Below are 21,708 nucleotides of genomic sequence, written 5' to 3' on the forward strand. Positions count from 1 at the left end.
ATAACTATAGAAAAGAGTGACTCTCAAAAAAAAAGATCAATTTCCAAAATGGACTATAACGGGGAATATATATTGGTTATGTAGCCGGTATTCGACCTGTTCATAGTAGCAAATTCACACAGGCTGATGGCACATATCCGTCAGAAAAGGCGACTGATACTTCTTTACTTATTTTCCAGAAATTAAAATTCACGACGAAACTGACGAAAGATTATTTGTAAGTACCACTATCCTTAATGCTAGTAATATCAGAATGTGCAATCATAGAAAACTAATAGGAACTTTTGTGTATTTATGTCGTTACCAGATCGAATAAAAGTTAAACCTGAAGATGTTGGAAAACCCCAACGAAACGTCGGATAGAAAAATAAAGTAAATAGAGCCAAACTCATAACTTTCAAAGGCAGCGCTAAGTGTTTGTCATGAAAGCACAACTAAGTGGGAAAATCCTCATTGTTGTTGTAAAAAAACAAAACAAAAATGCATTTGAAAGAAGAAAAGTTCGAGGACAGCGAAGCCGCTCACATCCGATATGTCTGAAGAGCCTTTACCGAAGGCGAAACATGCATGTCACATAGTGGTGGGTGTGCGGCTTTCCTATTTCACTTGCATTATAGATCATAAAGCTCGATTAAAAAATCTTATTTCTCAAATATAAAAATTAAGAATTGGAAGGTCGATAAACATAATAACTCGGAGGAACAAAATTATTCAAGTAACGACAACATGAAAGACTTTTTTACACATATTAAACTAAAGTATAGCATAGAGACCTGCACTCTATTGAAATCATACTGCAGGGAAACCAAGCGATTAGCGAAGTTATCGGAGAGACTCAAATTCTTATTAGCTTGTAGAAAAAGCGGTTAAACACCATCCCACATATATAATTCTAAAAAATACGAAATCGTTATTCGACACCATAGAAGGACTGAAACAATTCAAAAACTATGAACACAGCTTTACGAAACGATACACAACATTTTAAATTTTCACGTACGTCCCTGGTGTCAAGTATAGGAATAGGCAATACGAAAAGGGACCAAATTACACAAGTAATTGGCTAATGTATGCCAAAACTTAGGAAGGTGGCAAGACTATCTTGTATCCTTCACTACTCTACGGAAAAACGCTTATTTAGTGTACTAGCAAAGCAATCTGTGAACAAAGGGAATCATGTGAAAATTGGCAATGTTGGTTAATATATATATATATATATATATATATATATATATATATATATATATATATATATATGTACAATGTAAATTTTCCAAAACACATTCCTCGTGTTAGGATAAAACAAATCGCATTTTTGTTATTTTGCTTTATGGCTGAACAAACATCTGTTGTTTAAACAAATATATATGTACATATTTCACATAGGGGAGCTACAATATACATAATTCGCAATTGAGCAAAACCATAAATTGTGCATTTATATAACCACATACGTGCACACATATTTATCCACGCCAGCCAAATTTTATTGACGGCACTTCGATTAGGGTTTATTGAAATGTAAATTTGATGCTGATTTGGTATTTTTAACCAGCCAATTTGACGCCTTTTTACCCTGGCAAAATGGATTTTTTATTTTATGTGCCTTGAATAGTAAAAGGGTTCAGTGTCATGATTATGAGCTTTCGAAACGAAAAACAACAACAACAAAATAAAACCTCAAAGGTGTGATTTTGTGTTTGTACACTTGAATGGGATATTTTTTCTCATTCAAATGGATTCGTTTTGTTTTGGTTGTGACCGATCCAGGGATAAAAAAGGTACATACGATTCAACTAATTTGACTATTTCTGTTTTTATGCCGAATTGTTGAATTGTTTAGAGGTGCCATAACCCAATGTGTGCACTCATGGGAAGGGTTTGATTGGAAATTTTTACAACAATTGTATTATTTGTTTCATTGTTATCATACGATCATGGTAAAACAATACAAGGTAACAGCAATACCCAGCTGACTGAACTGGGCTATAATGTTAGTGTCAAAATCCATACGGCATTTTGTATATTTATTTCGATTTTCGATGTATATTACGGATATATATTCAGAAAATAAAACTATTTCCCATAAAGACTTCTTAATATCAATGACATGTAACCTCCTCCAAGTCAGGACGATGTGCCGCGCACTAAAGCACCGATTATGGAGGCGGAAAACATTTGTTAACTTGTGTGGTCGGCTTCCTCCCCTAGATCCTTCATAAAAGATCTTTTATAAAAGTTGTGGAAATTTAGACTGTGATTCAAATGTTAAAAAAATGTTGCAGGTGTTCTTGTTTTATTTTGTGTTGTTTTATTTTGTTTTCTATTTTAAATGGGCATAACATCTTTTGAAATTTATTTTTGCTTTAAATGGGCGACAACAAGCCCTATCTTGAAACGTAAAAAACGCATTTGAAAACAGGAAAATGCTTATCCTCGTGATCTAGGCTGCTTAGAAGATATCAAACGGTATAATTTATTTCTTATTTACTAATATTCTATTTATTACTTCTTATTAAGCTTTCGAAAATTGGAAATACCAATGAATTCGGTGGAAAAATAGATTCAATTTTTATTCCCTCCACCATAGTATGGAGGATGTTTTAAGTTTGTTTTTCCGTTTGTTACGCATAGAAATTCTCATTTGCAACCCTATAATGTATTCATAGTTTTGATCGGGATAAAATTCTGAGTCGATATAGTCATGTCAGTCAGTCTGTCTGTTGAAATCAAGCTACAGCTTTCAATTTCTAAGATAGTGCTTTAAAATTTGGTATAGAAATTTTTATTATATCGGTCCAAAATTAGTTTAAGTTTGAAGAGGGCCATATCGGTCCACTCCTTAATTATCTGTGATGTCAAAATGTGTGGTGCCAGTTTTAAATAGAAATTTTGGTTTAATCATTGAAAACGTTTTATTCAAGTACGCATTGATGAAATTCTTCAAAGTATGTTTAGACGATCTATGTGTCTCGTAGAAATATTTTAGCGAAAAGTCTTGAACGTTTACGGGGGAGGTACCTGAATGAGTGAGCCGATATCTTCGAACTTAAACTAAGTTTGAACAAAATATTACGAAGGCCAAATTTTGGACCGAATCGGTTGATCCGTTCGAGAGTTATGGTACGGAAGGAAGGACATGGATAAAACGACTCCAAATTGTCTGAAACTGATTTCCTCCAAACATGTTTGGGATCTAAAACCATTATTTCGATAAGGCACATTTTGATCGAATGAAAGTGTATATGACCTCGTTAGCCTAAAGGCTGAGGGTATAAAAATGCTATACCAAAACGTGGACCTATGTTCGAAATTGTAAGTTGGCTATTGTCTGTAATTTTCGGTGGATAAATTTTTTGACCACCTTGAACTTAAAATTCCAAATTTCACCCAATTTAGGGCGAAATACCTTTACTCTAAATTCAGAATTAAAGCAAATACAGATAAAATTTAGATAAAATCTTGAAAATAACTGAAATCGAGCAGTGCCGTTATAAGGGGGATATACAAAAACGCGGACCTATGTCCACTATTTTTAGTGCAGATGTTTATTGATCATACTAATGGCCCAATAATAGTTAATTCGGTCTTTCCAAAACTTCAGTGTCCTACCACAATTTTTGTGTATGATCAATTCTACCATAGTATGGAGAATATAAAAATGTAGACCTTAAACAGTTAAACAGAGATATCAGGCATTCTTAGGAAATTCCGATTCAAATCCAAGTATGCTATATGCATTGTTAAGAAATTACTGTGCTCGCGCCACAAGGGGATGTGCATCGTCATTAGCTGTACATTTCGTTTGTTTCGGAATATACGATGGCTGCACGATAAGTCATGATGCAGATTCGTCTTCTCTTGTTCGTTTTTCGAACTTCTCAGGAGACTTCTTGCAAACAAATTGTAATGTGCCACACCGAATTATCCGCCTTACATTTCTCAAGCCGGTTAGTTGCCACACGGTCAGCTTTGCCGAAGAAACAGGCGACCATTTGCTTCGAAGCGCGTCTTACATGAACAACTTTCGTTGGGTTTGACTCGCTTTCGAAGACCTAAACGGTCGATTCCGGTTTTGTTTAGGGCTTTTAGGAATAGATCCAAGATTCGTCTATGACGATCTTATAAATGTCGTTTTTATTCACAATTTCTTTGCACCAATCCACAACAGCCTTGTTTAAGCGATTGTCCAATTTTGGTGGATCTAACGAGTATATATCATGCAATATCAAATGCTAGTAGGTGGAAAAATGCCCAAGGACGCCTCTATGGCACAACGGCGACCCTCACTATCGTTTTATGGTGTGAAAAAGGATGGGACGAAAATGTTCACAATTTCCAATTTGTTTTTGCAAAGTAATTTTATCATGTCACTGTAAACAACTCAACAAATGGTCGTATGACAAACTGTCCTGAGTACTTCTAATTAGGCGTTTACACACAGACAGTATTGGCAAGACAATAGCAAAGGTAACAACCATTTTCACCAATACATTCATACTTGTCTCTACACATATTTAAAATGTATGAATGTATTTGTGAAAAAGGTTTGAATTTTTGCTATTGTCTTGCCAATACTGACATTTGTAAACGCCGGGTAAGATAAGCATTGTCGAACTTCCCAAAAAATTAAAATGGCGACTGGCAACACGTGGTGCTACCTAGGCCAGATAGTTTTCGTGTTGCCCTCGCACTACTTCATCCAGTCATATGTCAGGTTGGAGTATGGACTATATCAATACGTACCATCCACACAAAATTTGGAAAATGTGTAGTTTGATCTATTTGATTTTTTCCAGATGGTTGTTTTCGCGGTCCCTATTACTCGTACAGATTCCACATATTTTAAAGCAAATTATTGGTTTTGCTTCTTTTTTTAGAGGCTATAGGGTATAGAGGAGATGTGTATACTTACTTACTTTTTATTTACATTTTCTGTCTAAATTGGCTGCAATTTAGCATTAAGGGTTCGTAGTGATCAAAATACTTATTCGCCAATAGTTATGGACATAGGTCCACGTTTTGGTATAGCCCCTAAACAACAATGCCGCCCAATTTTTACAAAATTTTAGCTAACCGAATTAGGTTACGTAATTGGTTTACGCAGTGGTCAAGAAATTTCACCTAAACTTTTGGGCAATGCTACTTTCGGAAGAAGACTAATTATTCCGTATTAGTTCAGAATATTTCATAGCGGATGTTTTTTTCCTTGATTTTCAATAGTTATGTACCTAAATAGAGGTTTTAAAATTTTGTATGTAAAAACTGTACACATCACGAAAAACATTTTGACCCCCCGCCCCTAATTGTAATCCTGGCTACGCCCTTGAACTGCATTTTGTAAAAGTTTGTACAAGTTTATACAAACTTTTTGGTTATCGAACAGACCTATTGTTGACTCCGTCTTCCGAAAGTCGATTAAGAATAAACGATTATCCAGTTTTCGCACATCTAGTAATCGACTACGACTTTTAGAAATTTTACGGCAACTAACCGATTAATCGATTAACTGAAATCGATTTGGAAACATTCAAATTGGAAATGTTATGTCATGTTCACACGAGCACTTGAAGTACGTTGTTCGAGAGTCGAAATACGTACACGAATTAACCCGTTTCCACGACACCATTCGTCGTTCCCAGTAACATACTTCATTTCTTCACACTTTTTGTTTTCTGGTTTTTAATGAAATTTTAACAAAAACACACATAATACAAATTAAATGAACAGAAAAACAATAGCCTTTCTTCGAATGTATGTTTTATATTTAATTATACACTTTCTTTCATATTTTTCATTAATTCTGTAAATTTTGCTATTTTCAATATATTTTTATGTATTTCTATATTAATGAGAGAGATATGTCAAAACAATATACATATGTGTATACAGACTTTCAGTCAGGTATTTGATTTAGGTTTCTAGATTTGTACACGAATTTAGACAATAGACAAAATTAATTAATTTATTTCGATAAATGCTCTCATTTGTTAGAGATGGGACATATCTTATCGTTGTTCGGAGAGTATTTCTACTCGAACGACGTAGAAAAATCGTCGTTTGTTCACAAAATTTTGTATGAGGAAATAAGTACGCAGAAAAAAAGACACCCCGAAAATTTTGATTAGAAGGTTCATCACCATATTTTTGTTAAATGCCGATAAAATATTTCAAACATATTGGGAAAATATTTATCAAACAACATCAAACAAATTTGTTTAAATTTTTTAACCAATATTTGTTGTTATAATGGTTTTCAAGGTTTGTCACGTGTTCTCGCTCTCAAGAAAATAACTTTTTATGACATAGAGAGATTTTCCGCTACAACAATGTGCTGTGTTTGTGTGTGTCGCTGTTATGTTTATTTCAAAGCATGGGTATGACATTTTTTCGGCAGGGTATTTATTTATCTACTTGTTGCCACCGCGAATGCTTGTATGTATACTATAACTGTGGTTTGTTGTTTTTATGAACCTAACAAAAGAAGAGGGAAAGAGAGAAGCATTTATTTTTTAACCAACAGTTTGGTGGCAGTCTGTTTTAGTCGTTCGCTGTGATCAGATCAAAAAGTATGGAAATAAATCAGTGTTTATGTGTGAATAATGGTGATTTTAGGATTGGAACCAAATTTTGTAATGTAATGCAAAAATCGGAAAAATGAGAATCGGAATATTTTATTGGACAAAGAAGCAATCGCACGGTAATACTATTTTTATATATATTTGAAATATGATGCACCTATTTATTACATTTTATTCCAGATGTCGATTTTGATGAGTTTTAATTTAACAGGAGAATTTGTTTTATTTCACAACTAACGAGAAGCGTTCAACGAGATTCCTGTATTTTATATTTAAAAGTGTTTTATTTGTTTTCTTCCATTTAAATTCAAGTGTGACGCCAAATTATTACTTTTGTTATAAATTGTTTCATTTCGTTTTTCTTTCATTTCTTCCTTGTATGATTTATAATTGTGTATGTACCTAGCATCTGTCGTTGTTTTGCATTTGTCATTCCATACATTTCAATAAAAAAGCAACCACAACCATTTATAAATGTGTGTATATCTATCTTTTTGTGGCTTTTGGGTTTGTATTTAACAAAAAAAAATCAACAAAATAATTGTAAATATGAACATATTTTTATCGATATTTACTTTGATATTTAACAAATCTTATTGTATATTTGAAAATTTTTTTATCAAATAAAAATTAAAAAATCGATAAACCAGTTTGTTAATATGAAAAATATTTTATCGCTTGAAAAAAATAAAATTCAACAAAGTTCTAAGTTAATATAAGAATTGCTTTATCAAAATAGTTTCTAATGAAAACAACAAATTTCTTTTTTTTTTTATTTTTGCTTTATTAAGGCGAAGGTCGTTTATAGTGATATTTAATTAATTCTTTTTCGAGTTGAGTTTATTAGACCTATTATATACATTGAAAAATTAGGAGTCTACCGAAGTCCCACACATTCGAACATTACGCTACGTTTCACGGGTGGTTAAGCCGCTCTTCAGGCGTATTGAATGTTGTTTTTGTGGCAGACGAAGGCAAAGCTTGGAAACTGGTATATATATCGCACTTCATTAGATAAATTCATATGCGAAATTATGTCAGTTAATTGAAACTCCAAACTTTTCCTATAGTCCTGCTTGGTAATCCCATTTTTCAATGTTCACAAATTTCTTTATCGACGATTGTCAATATGAACATTACTTTTATCGGCAAAAAATCAATCTAAAATTAAACAGATTTTTTGAATTTTTTATCAAATGGTTAACATTTTTTTTGTGTACTTTATTCGTAGTTATGGGTCAAACCACGAATAAAGGACGAACGACGTACCGTGGAAACGGCACATAACGCATTTTCATTCATGTTTTTCAGAATATTCAATCAAGTGTGAAAAAACATTAGTTTTTTGTTTACATATACCGGTGACACTAACATTACAAACAAAAACAACTTTCTATGTGATTGTTGATGAGTTGTATTTGTTGTAGTATTTACATTACCTTATTTTATTATTTTGTAGGAGTCGTAATATTTTGTCCGTATCGACCCACTCCCAATGTCCACATAAGTGCAGTTTAAGGGCTGTTCGAGGACACATCTGCGCTTTAATCCAAACAGAAAACTCCCTGCATCATAATTTTCCAACAAATTTGTATGTGTTTGTATATGTAAATGATGAGTGAAATTGTTTTACTCTGTGTTTCGGGGTTCTCTTTGTCAAGGGCTGTGAACTTTAATATCATTTTTATTTGTGTGATTTTATTTATTTGTTTTTTTTTTCAAATAGCACTGTTGCCACTGACTTTTCTCTGTTGTTTTTGTTTTCCTTATAATACCATTATGCTGATATTTGCAATATTTAATTGTATGACCCCCCCTACATCCTGTCGTCGTATCGACAACAGGAGTAAGGGTTTGCTAAAATATTCACACATATTTACCTCTAAACACTTGTAAACGTTTCTCTTTTTTCATGACACTTCTTTTGATTCCTTTTAGGATTTCATCGATTTGGCTTGGTTAAATTTGCATAAAAAATCAACATAAAATGTATCCTTTTTGGTAATATTTACTTTTGCATAAAATGAAACAATTTTACGATGGAATCACTCAAATGATAAACAATTTATGGGATGTATTTTTTGTTACCACTGTAATTTTGAAAAAGAACGGGTTATTGTTATAATGTGGATCCATTTAACAATGACCATTTCTAATGAAAGAAATATACATATAAAAATTTTTCGTGTATAAAGCAGGGCTTCGAAGTCGATCCATTTTTCCTTGGATTCCGACTGCAGGCATGTTTTTTTCACGACTCCGAAGGTAATTTCCTATACCACTGAAAATGAATAAAACATACACTATGAATAAAACATACACTTTTTCCTATATTTGGACCATATACGTTTATATGTGGTTTCCCTAAGGTATTTTGTAATGCATGTTCCATATTAATTTTGCATCGAAAATTAGCAACAAAAACAATTGATTTCATATAATTTAGCATGCAAGGAGAGTCACCATGATGTCCAAGCATTTCTCTGCATATTTCATCAAAATTTTAACGCTTGTATAAAGAGTTTCTGAAATAGGCAGTCTTTGTTCGAGAATATGAGACATGAGAACAAAATCTTCTTTGTATTGTTTAATGAAAATGCCAAAACTTATACATTTATGTAAGCAATCATCCGGATCATAAGTAGTACATGAGGTAAGCAATTCAAAACCATGTCTCCAATTGGATCCAATCCAAAAGTTTGTAGTACTTAACAAGCCCACATATTTTGAACTCATGTGTAATTGTACCCGAAAGAGCTGAATGGAAAATTTTGTCAAAATATTCCAGATTTATCGTGAACCAGTAGGTATTTTCATAGAAATTGTTCTGATCTCTTCATTGAAGTCCAGTAGTTTCCTCATAGAAGATCTTAGCACTTATGTAGAAACATGTTGGTCTTCATGTTGATGTTGAGTAAGATTTCTCATAGAAGACCACAATGTCGTTCATAGTAATCCAATACGCCCTCTCATAGAAGATAAGATGAAAAGACCTTTAGGACTTCTAGCAGAAAACTTGTAGGACTTCTATAAAAACAAATAAGTCAGAACAAGTGAGAACAAAAGTAGGAAGAGGCCGATCATGTGATATGCTACACCACTACTCTTGGACACTAGCTTTCCACGAAGTGTTCTGAATTTAAATTCTATTAAAAAAGTATATTTTAAATGCTTTATATTTCTAAGTTATATCGGTAAGGACTACACTTTGATCCCAATATATTGTCCACATAATGTCGTAATTATATAGGAAGATACATAACGAAAGCTAATCAAAATGAACCACTTTATTAATATCTAACATCATTCGACAAGAATACTTTTGGTTAGAAAGTTTGGGTATTATTCATTAGAAATCGATTTCATTCCAGATCTGTTGCATATTAGAGGCGACTGCATTCCATACAATACATGTTACAGGCCCTTATTAAAATAATCTCTCTGAGATTCTCTGAGTTTTTCAGTTTCCTCAAAATATAATAAGGTTGTGGACAATATGAGTTAAAGTCGCAATTAAAATCCACATACAACATATACACTTTAAAAAGTTTTTGATTTTTATACCATCTATATCCTTCAAACTCATCCTTATAAGTAGATATTACCGCAATGATCATTTGCAGCATTTCCTGCAGTCAGGATATGTATATGTAACAAAATTACTACTAAATCCCTATTATATAGTTGATTTTATCTATTCTCATTTAATGGCAATGATAATACGTGGATAATATATTTGGATCGAAGTATAGTCGTTAACGATCAAACTTAGAAATATTAAGCATTTAAAATATTATATTTAATATATTTTAAATGCAAAACATTTTTAGTAATGAAAGTGGTTCAGTTTCAATTTGACTTACTGTATTTGTTTGTATTCTTATCGGAACCTGACCTCCATACAAAATTTCATGACGGTCGATCATTAATTTTGCCTGGAGTTTGATAAAAATATTAATGGACAGATGGCCTGGACGGACGAGCTGACACACATAGTTTGATCGTTTCGACGGGCCGACCATGTGATACCCTACACCACTACCCCTGTGCATAAGCTTTTCACTGGTAAACATTTATTTTAGGGAATATAATCCGACTACCACCAAACATAACCGATCAAAATTACGAACTGTAGCGGTATTGCATAAAATTGAAGATTTTGATGCATTACCGACTATTGGGTATCTCCCTTGTTTGACCACCTTCGCCAACCTACTTTACACCAATGTAAAAGTAATATTCTCTTCTTCCATTGACAGGCTTTGCCGTTAGAATACCCCTACTAGAAGCCGTTATATTTCAAAGCATAAAACTTTGAATTTGTCTCCACATGAGTTTTTCCCATTCCGACCCCTAAATATTATCCGACTATCACCAAAATCAATAGGCTTCCTCTTTTGTGGGCCCCATCTACCCCCAAAATTTCGTGACTATCCGATCACAATTTCAACCTCTAGCGTGATTACAATAAATGGAAAAATTGGGTATATTACTGACTTTTGCGATCTCTCGGTTGTTTGCCTACTTACACCAACATACTTTGCATCAGTATAAAGGAGATATTTTCTTCTTCCATTGGCGGGCTTTCCTTTTAGAATACTCCTAGTAGAAGCGGAGATATTCGCATAAGAAAAAACGTTGACTTTTCTCCACATAAGGTTTTTGCTTATTCCGACTCCTGAATATTATCCGACTATCACCAAACTTAATAGACTTCTTCATCAACTCCTAAATTCGCGACGATCCGATCAAAATTGCGACCTGTATGGTGATTACAAAAAAAATCGGAAAATGGGATGCATTACCGACTATTGCGATATCTCTGTTGTTTGACCACCTACGACAACCTACTTTACATCGTTGTAAAGGTGATATTTTCTACTTTCCTTGTCCGGCTAATGGCTTTGAAATAAAACATTGACATTTCTCCAAATAAGTTTTTGCCCATTCTGACCCCTGAATATTTTCCGACCATCATCAAAATCAATAGGCTTCTTCCTATGTGGGACGCCCATTAACCCCTAAAATTTCGAGACGATCCGATCAAAATTGCGACATGCAGCGCGATTTCGAAAAAAAAAAAAATTAAAAATGGGATGTATTAACGACTATTGCTATATCTCCGTTATTTGGCCACATACGCCAACCTACTTTGCATTATTGTAAAGGTGGGACATTCTACTTTCATAGTCAGGCTTTGCTATTGGAAGTTCTCCATCCCAAGCTGTGATATTCGTCATTATAATTAAAATTGCAAAAATGAAAAGTTGGGTTGTATTAGCGACTATTGCGATATCTTCGTTGTTTGACCACCTACGACAACCTACTATACATCTTTGTAATGCTGACATTTTCTACTTTTATTTGCAGGTTTTGCTTTTGATATACCCGGAGATGTGCGCTTTGAAATAAAACGTTGACTTTTTCTCCTAATATGATTTTTGCCCATACCGACCCCTGAATATTATCCGACCATCACCAAAATCAATAGGCTTCTTCCCCTCCGGGACCCTCATCAACACCTAAAATTTGGTGACGGTCCGATCCGTAGCGTGATTACAAGGTTTAGATGGACAGACGGACGGACACACATGGCCAGATCGACTCAGCTCGTCGAGACCTTCATTGTGGTATATATAAATATGGGTCTACGACCATTATTTCGATGCGTTACAAACTTTTTGTCCAAAACTAGAGATGGACAGTGGGTAAATACCCAGTGGGTAAATACCCGGTAAATTGGGTAAATACCCATTTTTGGGTATTTACTATATTGAATCGCTAATACAACATCTTAGACCCTATTTCTGGGTTTAGGTTATGAAATCGATTCAAAATGGATAGTTTTACAATACTTTAAACAAGTGGGTAAATACTTGGGTAAATACCCGAGTATTTACCCAAGTGTTGGGTAAAAACTCATTAACTGCCGAACCACTTGACGTAGGCTGACAAAATTTGGCTCAAATCTTTCTTATGTCAAAATAACTTTTGGTACTGAACGTGGGGTCTCTGGGTCCATGTTTTGATATAGCCCCCATATAACCGTACCTCCCGATTTAAGGTATTTTTTGTATATTTGCCTCATTGTACAATCATAGTGGCTGAAATTTGGCATAGTGAGTTCTCAATATGTAGAAAATATCCTTGCAAAAATTTGTCAACATAGGTCCACGTTTTCTAATAGCCCCCATATAAGGGTACCCCGATTTCGAGTATTTACCCAAATGTTGGGTAAAAACTCATTAACTGCCGAACCGTTTAATACTATTGGTATAAGAAAGTTTTGAGCCAAATTTTGTCAGCCAACGTCAAGTGGTTCGGCAGATAAGGAGTTTTTACCCAATATTTGGGTAAATACTCGAAATCGGGGTACACATATATGGGGGCTACAGGAAAACGTGGACCTACGTTGACAAATGTTTGCAAGGATATTTAATACTTATTGAGGACTCACTGTGCCAAATTACAGCCAATTTGGTTGTAAAATGTGGCTAATAGATGAAAAATACCTTAAATCGGGAGGTACGGCTATATGGGGGCTATATCAAAACATGGACCCAGAGACCCCATGTTCAGTACCAGAAGTTATTTTGACATATAAAAGATTTATGCCAAGTTTTGTCAGCCTACGTCAATTGGTTCGGCAGTTAAAGAGTTTTTACCCAACATTTGGATAAATACTCGAAATCGGGGTACCCTTATATGGGGGCTATTAGAAAACGTGGACCTATGTTGACAAATTTTTGCAAGGATATTTTCTACATATTGAGATCTCACTGTGCCAAATTTCAGCCACTATGATTGTACAATGAGGCAAATAGACAAAAAGTACCTTAAATCGGGAGGTACGGTTATATGGAGGCTATATCAAAACATGGACCCAAAGACCCCATGTTCAGTACAAGAAGTTCTTTTGACATATGAAAGATTTGAGCCAAATTTTGTCAGCCTACGTCAAATGGTTCGGCAGTTAAAGAGTTTTTACCCAACATTTGGGTAAATACTCGAAATCGGGGTACCCTTATATGGGGGCTATTAGAAAACGTGGACCTATGTTGACAAATTTTTGCAAGGATATTTTCTACATATTGAGAACTCACTGTGCCAAATTTCAGCCACTATGATTGTACAATGAGGCAAATAGACAAAAAATACCTTAAATCGGGAGGTACGGATATATGGGGGCTATATCAAAACATGGACCCAGAGACCCCATGTTCAGTACCAGAAGTTCTTTTGACATAAGAAAGATTTCAGCCAAATGTTGTCAGCCTACGTCAAGTGGTTCGGCAGTTAATGAGTTTTTACCCAACACTTGGGTAAATACTCGGGTATTTACCCAAGTATTTACCCACTTGTTTAAAGTATTATAAAACTATCCATTTTGAATCGATTTCATAACCTAAACCCAGAAATAGGGTCTAAGATTTTGTATTAGCGATTCAATATAGTAAATACCCAAATAAATACCCACAAATGGGTATTTACCCGGTATTTACCCACCGTGTGGGTATTTACCGGGTAAATACCCGGTAAAAACCATCTCTATCCAAAACCAACTTATAATACCCTCCCCACATAGTGGTGTAGTGTATAATTATACATATTGTCATGGAACTTTTCACTTGTTTGCAAAAATTATGTGCATCAATTGGACCAAAAAATAATTATAATAAAGCCTTTGCTTACATGTTTTCTCATAGTATTCTTATAAAATGAATAAACGATTCCCCAAATTTATTAATATACATCTCTTCATTAGAAAAAAAGAATTTTGACCGGAGTCAGAGTCGAGCTTCTTTTCACGACTCCGACTCCAGCAAAATTTGCTAGACTCCGACTCAAGACTCCGAAACCCTGGTATAAAGGTAATATTTTACAATGTGCTTTTCACAGCTTACTACCTATAATAATATAAATAATGAAACAAAGTATTTCCTTTATTAACAATTTTATTGCTAGCACTTTAAGATTGTAAAATACAATGTTAAATTGCAATATACATAGTACATAAATACCAAGCGCTGTGGTCTTCCGTGTTATTCAAATTTTGTAAAATGATTTCAAAAGGACGTTCCTCATTTGGGTTTCCTTCAGGGCTTTGTTTTTCCCTTCTGCATAAACAGGTTCTTACAACTCAACTTATTCTACTCAAGCTGTATCAAAGTATGAGTTTGGTTGCGGATTTGTAGTTAATCGGAGGTTAAAACATCTGGTCTCCAGAACCACTGCTGTGAGTGAAAGTCTTGATACAGTTCGGATAAAAGCTAAACATTAGACATTAGGGTTATGTCTTTTTGACATTTTTTCTCAAAAATGATTTCCTGTAGCAGGGATGAATGAACTTTTGCCTAATAATCACTACGCTATCGTGTATTCCATTGAAATATAAACAAAATTCACGCAAAAATCGATTTTAAAACAAGTGAGCAAAGGCTATAGTCGGGACGGGGCCGACCATGTGCATAAGTTTTCACTGGTAAACATTTCTTTTAGGGAATATAAACCGACTACCACCAAAAATAATATGCCTCTTTGTCTCTGGGACCCCCATAAGCAACCAAAATTTCGTGACCATCCGATCAAAATTACGACCTGTAGCTTGATTGTAAAAAAATTGAAGAATTGGATGCATTACCGACTATTGTGGTATCTCCCTTGTTTGACCACCTTCGCCAACCTGCTTTACACCAATGTAAAGGTAATACTTTCTTCTTTCATTGACAGGCCTTGTCGTTGGAATACCCCTACTAGAAGCCAATATATTCACAAAGAATAAAACATTGAATTTGTCTCCAAATGAGTTTTTCCCCATTCCGACCCCTAAATATTATCCGGCTATCACCAGAATCAATAGGCTTCTTCCTATGTGGGACTCGCATCAACTCCCAAAAAATTCGTGACGATCCGATTAAAATTGCGACCTGTAGCGTGATTACAAACAAATCGGAAAATGGGATGCATTACCGACTATTGCGATATCTCTGTTGTTTGAGCAGCTACGACAACCTACTTTACATCGTAGTAAAGGTGATATTTTCTACTTTCCTTGCCAGGTTTTGCCTTTGATATACCTCTTAAAGAAACAGAGATATTGGCTTTGAAATAAAACGTAGACCTTTTCTCCAAATAAGTTTTTGCCCATTCCGACCCTTGAATATTATCCGACCATCATTAAAATTAGTAGGCTTCTTCCTCTGTGGGACCCCCATTAACCCTGAAATTTTCGTGACGATCCGATCAATATTGCGACCTGTAGCGTGATTTCCAAAAAAATAGAAAAATGGGATGTATTACCGACTATTGCGATATCTCCGTTATTTGGTTACCTACGCCGACCTAGTTTGCATCATTGTAAAGACGGGATCTTCTACTTTCATAGTCAGGCTTTGCTTTTGGAAAATTTTCAACCAAAGCTGTGATATTTGTCAATATAATTAAAATCGCAAAAATGAAAATTGGGGTTTTATTTGCTACTATTGCGATATATTCGTTGTTTGATCACCAACGAGCACCTACTTTACATCATTAGAAGGGTGATATTTTCTGCTTTCATTTTTAGGTTTTGCTTTTGGTATACCCCATAAAGAAGCTGAGATATTGGCTTTGCAAAAAAACGTTGTCTTTTTATCCACCTAAGTTTTTTGCCCTTTCCGACCCCTAAATATTATCCGACCATCACCAAAATCAATAGGCTTCTTCCCCTCCGGGACCCCCATCAACATCCAAAATTTCGTGACGATCCGATCAAAATTGCGGCCTGTAGCATGATTACAAGGTTTAGATGGACAGACGGACAGACGGACGGACGGACGGACTGACGGACGGACACACATAGCCAGATCGACTCAGCTCGTTGAGACATTCATTTTGTTATATATAAGTATGGGTCTACGACCATTATTTCGATGCGTTACAAACTTTGTGGCCAAAACCAACTTATAATACCCTCCCCACATAGTGGTGTAGGGTATAAATATAATTTTTTGAAAAAATGTATGAAATGAAAAAAAATATTTTTTTCCAAAAATTATTAATTATAATAACTATAATAAATGGCCTGTTCCCGTACTTTATAGAGTGGTAAAAGTCGTAAAAGTTGTAAAACTCGTAAACGATTTTCATATAAATTTTGTGTACGGGAACGGAAAATGTGTAAAAGTGGTAAAAATTGTAAAAACTTTTTAGTTCTGGAACAGAGCTAATGTTTATTTCATTCAAATATTAAAAAAGGTCATGCACAAACCACTTTAAAAATTTTTTTTTGTTTTTTGTTAAAAAATTATATCTTTAAATAAAAGCGTTTACGACATTTTTACGATTATCAGGATTGAAGAAAATTAGTCAGAAATGAATGAATGTTATGTCAATTTAATTATCTCATGTGACTCTAAAGTTTATTTTCAGTTGTATATCTGCTTACAGTGACTTCAAAAAATTGTCCATAATTTTGATAAATTCAAATTTTAAAATCATTTTGTGCGTGAGGTTTTTTCACCGAATCACATTATTATTATGATTTTTTGTAATCTTATGGCAAAACTCATCACGCTACGATACAGGGATATGAGGTTGTAAAAAAGTCATAACCCTATTAGACATATCCAGATGCAACAATTGCGTTGGTTGGGCCCTGTCATAAAAATGATCAATCATGAACCCGCTAAAAGGGCGTATAAATAGGCGCCGCGTTGCGGTACAGGCAGAACTGGAAGGCCAAGGCTTCGATAGAATAAACAAGTGGAAGACGAGATCGACGAACACGATATTCCAAATTGGAAAAGTAAACTAATGGATAGGAAAGGAAATCTTTTCTTATTTTGGCTGTTCTGTAGAGGGCCAACTAAGTAAGTAAGCGATATGTAACTAGTGTTTTTTAATGAAAAAGTATGCAAATAATTTCTTAATTCGGCCGAACAAATTCTGTTCGAATTGTCAACGTAATAAAATCGACCATTGCAAGAACTTATGTAGTATATGGGCAAAAATTTGTAAAATTAAGTTTTCTTTTTTAAAAATTCAAAATTTCTTTGATGCTACATCAATGATTTTTGGTTCATAGATTAAGAAAAAATCGTCACTCCAAATATATTTTTGTTAATAACCTTGACCGTTGCGCACAATGACCATTTTAATTTTAATATTTAGAAAAAATCCTAAAATAATAGTGGCTTGATTAATAAGCTGTTATATCTTATTAGTTATATTATTATTGTTATCGGAATTTGTACCCTTTACGATCATGTCAAAATACTCATAAAATGTTTCAATGGATTCGCGAAAAATCTAATTTATGCAAAATTGTACTTATTTGCAAATATATATTTGAAATAAAAGCGCTTATGCTTACAAAAAATATGTAACAAATATACAACAGCATCCAGACATTGTGAGAAATAAAATGAAGCCAATGGCGTGAAGTTCGGAGCTATAATATTCATGTTATTTGCAAAAATGCGAAGAAAATATGAGGAAAAAATAAAAATTATATTATTCTAATTTTGTTGTTTTATGATTTTAAGGGAAAAGTTGAAGAAAAAATGTGAGAGTTCTTTCTCTTTTTCGTCAAAATTTCGTGCAATAATGAATATATTCCGTTGCAACCAATTTTTGCTTTATAGTTTACCTATTGGCGTAAGTGTTGAGATCATTATATTAAATCACAAGGACTTCATATTGTGGCATAAAATTAAAATAAAGTTAATGTAAATATTACAACTTTTGAGGCGCATAGAAACCGCGTAGTCGTGGAAATGACATGATGCGCATCCGATTTTCGAAAACAGCAAATCAATCCCATTTATTTGATATACACTTTTTGAAATTCTATATGGTGACCACGATGTAGCATTTGTTGCATATTAGGGTGTAAAAAAACAGTAAAATGGCTATGATTTCCACGAAGTACATTTACATTTTATGCGCATCCGATTTTAATGATCACCATTAAAAAATACATCATTCTATGCCGTTTCAATGCGATCCATCGAGAACCGTGGATTATATTATATCTCTGGATTCGCGATAGTTTTTAAATATCTGTTTTCGCAAATTTTAAACACGCTTATCGATCTATTTATTTAAGTAGAACTGACACATCCAAAACTTGTTTTACTACGCGATATTTAAAAAAAAAAAAAAAATTGCAAATTTTCGAAATTTGAGGGGTATCATATTCGCCGATCTAGTGGACCGATTTGGACGCGGCTTATTAGATTCAGAACGCAAAAAAAACTAATTTTACGCGGGTTCCCACAGAAATTGTAAGACAGTTGTAAAATTTGGACCAAAATAATAGGTTTTTCAGAAAAATTTACGCACAACAATTTTGACTTTGAGCGAAGATTGCTGCGATCCTATGAAGACTACACGTTCGACTTATACATCAAAAATGCGAATTCGCGAGTACTACAATCACATAAGCATTTAGACAAATCTAGTTGCGCGTCCGGATTAGAGCAAAAATTCCAAAACCACCACTTTTTTTGCTTAAAAATGTCAGCATCCTTTTGACGCGGTTAAAGTGAAAATTCGAAAAAATGATACATTGGAAGCTTAATGTCTGAAGTGTATTCTTTAACTTTCTCTTTGAGCATTAAGCTGTGCATTGTGTTCTAAAGCTAATAATTGGACAATAACAAAAAAACGTGTTTGCTTCAACACATTTTTCCCTATTTTTTACATTAATGTGGTCACAGCTTCCGCACAAATAATTATTTTAAAAAATGCCTTGGGTAAATCCTGCTAAAACAGTTTATTTTACCGATATACGTTCAGAGTTTGTGTTGATGTACAACAGTTCGCGTGTTATAAACTTTTTTCACCGAATCGAAGTAGAACACACGTTTTCGTTATCAGGACAATATTCCGCACATGGTACTGGCGTGGTATTTTTTTGGTTATATCCCTAATGTACATATATACTACTTTATATGTCTCTTAATTATATAAGTTGTCACGCATATCATTAATATTATTACTTGATTGTCAATATCTTAACTTGAACATGGATTTAAATTATCAGCATAGTCATGTGGGTAATCCATTGTCATTGAAATTATATCGCTCCCACCTCTGAACCCAATGTAAACAAAATTCGTAATTTTATGATTTCAATAATGAACTTCGACCATAACTACAAAATAATCTCTTTTGTTATCCTCACACAGCTCAGATATTTGCCATCGTCGATTGCTTAACAATATTTTAATTAAGGAAATAATAACCAATTAAGATAATGGCGTGTTGTTTATTCACCAAACAAACTCTGAACGCACGATAGCCCATTTTTGGATATTTTATTTACATGTCTGATGATAAGAAAGAAATCGATCACAGTATTACATGACGCCTAGACGTGCGACTCACATACATCTATAAATAAATATGGACATGCATTTAAACACATCATCACTAAATCTCATTTGGCTGTCTTCACATTCATTGGACTAAATGAGTACTTGGAGCAATAAATCATCAAATCAAAAGTGATCGATGATGAGTGAAATCTAATTAAACCCACGCCAGTGTGATTTGTGGAAGATACAATATACATATGTAGGTACTGGGCTGCTGGTAACAACAACTACAACCATCTACGCAACTATGACAAGGGCCAAGGAGCAGCAAACTAACAAAGAGGTTTTAAGTTACAAAGTTAAGATAAATATCAACACATCACACGATACGTGAGTGAGTAACAAAAACAATAAAGCGCCAGTAACAAAAGTAGCCACAACGTTACAGATTTGTTCCATTGTGAATGCATTAAAATGATATACGCACATAATTACGTACAGTGAGTGTCAAAAATATTCGGTTTTCAATTTCACCAATAATAACACCTCAGTATTTTAGAAGCCCATGCCCAATATCCAAAAAACCAAATACTTAAAAAAATGTTGGTCCTATGGCAATTAAAAAGTGCATGTAACATGGATCCATGGCAACCCTATAAGCGAGAATAACAAAGAAAACGTTGTTAACCCTGTTTTCTATGCGTCAAAAATATTCGGTTTTTGTAACTTTTGTTAAATATTTTGCCAAAAAACAGGTCATTAGCGAACTTTTTCTGCAATATTAGTATAAATTTCAATAATTTCGAACATAATCTTTGTTCCTGTGTGCAAAAATATTATATTTTATAGCAAATTATTAAAATTTATCGCTAAGGAAAAACGCTATCCCAGAAAAGAGAAAACTGGTCATATTTCGTTATAAAAACAGCAGAAATAAATGGAAATTTTGCTTATTTTTTAATATTTAGTCGAATATAGCTGAAATAATGCGCAAAAGTCACGACAATATAGAAACAATCGATTTCGTGAAACACATAAGCCAGCCAAAACCAAGGACTAGGAGGAAAAACAGAGGAATCTTCTGAAAAATTACTGCTAAATCGAACTTAATTTTCTTGAAATTGGTCACCGAGTCCTAAATGAGTCTCAGAAGATAGAAAATATGCACTCACATTCCAAAAAATCGTAAGGTTAAAGCTTCTCATAGCCTTGTAACACATCACAAACCATCGGCTTATTTACGTAACCAAAAATCTAGCTCAAGTTTCGCCTTGATGTACCTTCAAAACTTGATGTACATCAGAAACTTCGTGTAATAGAGTTAGTTTTGAATGTCTAAGCAGGAAAATCAGTACACCACCAAGATTCCGGCCTTTCTGTGTACTCCAACACAAAAAGTACAAAGGTGCTTCTAGGAGACATGTATTTATCAATGACTTATGATGTGTTACAAGGCCATGAAAGGCTTTATCCTTACGATTTTTTGAAATGTAAGTGCATATTTTCTATCCTCTGAAAGTCACTTAGGACTCAGTGACCAATTTCAAGAAAATTATGGGCGGTTTAGCCGTAATTTTTCAGGAGATTCCTCTACCTTCCCTCCCAGTTCTTGGTTTTGGCTGGCTTATGTGTTTCACGAAATCGATTATTTCTATATTTTCGTGACTTTTGCACATTATTTCAAATATATTCGACTAAATATTCAAAAATAAGCAAAATTTTGTTTTATTTCTGCTGTTTTTATAACGAAATATGACCAGTTTTCTCTTTTCTGGGATAGCGTTTTTCCTTAGCGCTAAATTTTAATAATTTGCTATAAAATATAA

The sequence above is a fragment of the Musca autumnalis genome, unplaced genomic scaffold, assembly GCF_047663935.1.
Source record: "Musca autumnalis isolate F117 unplaced genomic scaffold, ASM4766393v1 scaffold_3, whole genome shotgun sequence".
Classification (NCBI taxonomy): domain Eukaryota; kingdom Metazoa; phylum Arthropoda; class Insecta; order Diptera; family Muscidae; genus Musca; species Musca autumnalis.